This window comes from Triticum aestivum, chromosome 3D (assembly GCF_018294505.1).
Source record: "Triticum aestivum cultivar Chinese Spring chromosome 3D, IWGSC CS RefSeq v2.1, whole genome shotgun sequence".
Lineage (NCBI taxonomy): Eukaryota > Viridiplantae > Streptophyta > Magnoliopsida > Poales > Poaceae > Triticum > Triticum aestivum.
Window position 1 is genome coordinate 105,550,367 of NC_057802.1, and position 1,621 is coordinate 105,551,987.

Genomic DNA, 1,621 nt, shown 5'->3' on the forward strand with positions numbered 1-1,621 from the left:
GTCGTGCGGCGGTGGGAGTCCTGCCGGAGCTCGGGGACGCGCGGGCGTCGGGCGCGTGGGCCGGCTGGGCCGTGGCCTGGCGACTGGGCCGGCCCGGTCCAGAGGAAAAAAAATTTAAACATTTTTGTTTTTCAAAAAAAAACCAGAATAATAAAACAAAATAAGAATATTATATAGGCATATAATATATCAAAAATTTTAGAAAAAGATTTCCAACAACATGGACATTTTTGTGAAGTCAAATAAAATCCCCACAAATTTACATAAAGCAAAGTGTGCTACTGCCTTAATAAAATCCAATAAAAATAATTTTAAAAATACCAAAATGATTTCAAATTTATTTCTCTCCAATTTTCTGATGTAGGGAATCATTTTACCCTAATTTCCATATATTTTACTTTTGGAGAAAATAATTTGAATAAAACTCAAATAACTCCCATATTGAAAATAATTTCAAAATGGATTTTAATTTTGAGTTTCTTTGAAACTCCCAACTCATATTTCATATATTTTGAAGAAGTCATTTTATCTTCTCTCGTGAAAATCATTGAGTTGCATAAAGTTTCAGAATTGGAAATGTTCTCAAATGAAATTCAAATATTTTCAACACCCCTTGTCATTTAAATAAATGGAAGAAGTCATGTCATCTTCTCACCAGGGTTTTGTGGTGAAAAGAATTTGAATTCATGGAGATCATAACAGCAAAAATGAAAGTTTGGGAAAGTCCTTTTATTCCCTCTCATTTAACTTTCAAAAAGTTTCGAATTCCACTCAATTTCACTCAATCAATCAAAAAATCAATCCAATCTATCTGTTTATTATAACATTCCAAAATTTAGAATTTTGGGATGTTACAATCATTAGGAGAATGATGTTATGGACAAGACCCATCCGTTAGCTTAGCATGATGATCGTTAAGTTTTATTGCTATTGCTTTCTTCATGTCATATACATATTCCTTTGACTATGAGATTATGCAACTCCCAGATACCGGACGAATACCTTCTGTGCTATCAAACATCACAACATAATTGGGTGATTATAAACATGCTCTACAGGTATCTCCGAAGGTGTTTGTTGGGTTGGCATAGATCGAGATTAGGATTTGTCACTCCGAGTATCGGATAGGTATCTCTGGGCCCTCTCGTTAATGCACATCATAATAAGCCTTGCAAGCAATCGGACTAATGAGTTACTTATGGGATGATGTATTACGGAAAAAGTAAGAGACTTGCCGGTAACGAGATTGAACTAGGTATGAAGATATCGATTACAAAGGGAATAACGTATGTTGTCATTACTGTACGACCGAGAAAGATCTTCATAGAATATGTGGGAACCAATATGAGCATCCAGGTTCCGCTGTTGGTTATTAACCGGAGAGGTTTCTCGGTCATGTCTACATAGTTCTCGAACCCGTAGGGTCCGCACGCTTAACGTTCGATGAAGATTTTGTATTATATGAGTTATGTGATTTGGTTATCGAATGTTGTTCGGAGTACCGGATGAGATCACGGACATGACGAGGAGTCTCGAAGTGGTTGAGAGGTAAATATTCATATATAGGACGATAATATTTGGACACCGGAAGTGTTCTGGGGTACTGGGTACATATCGGGTC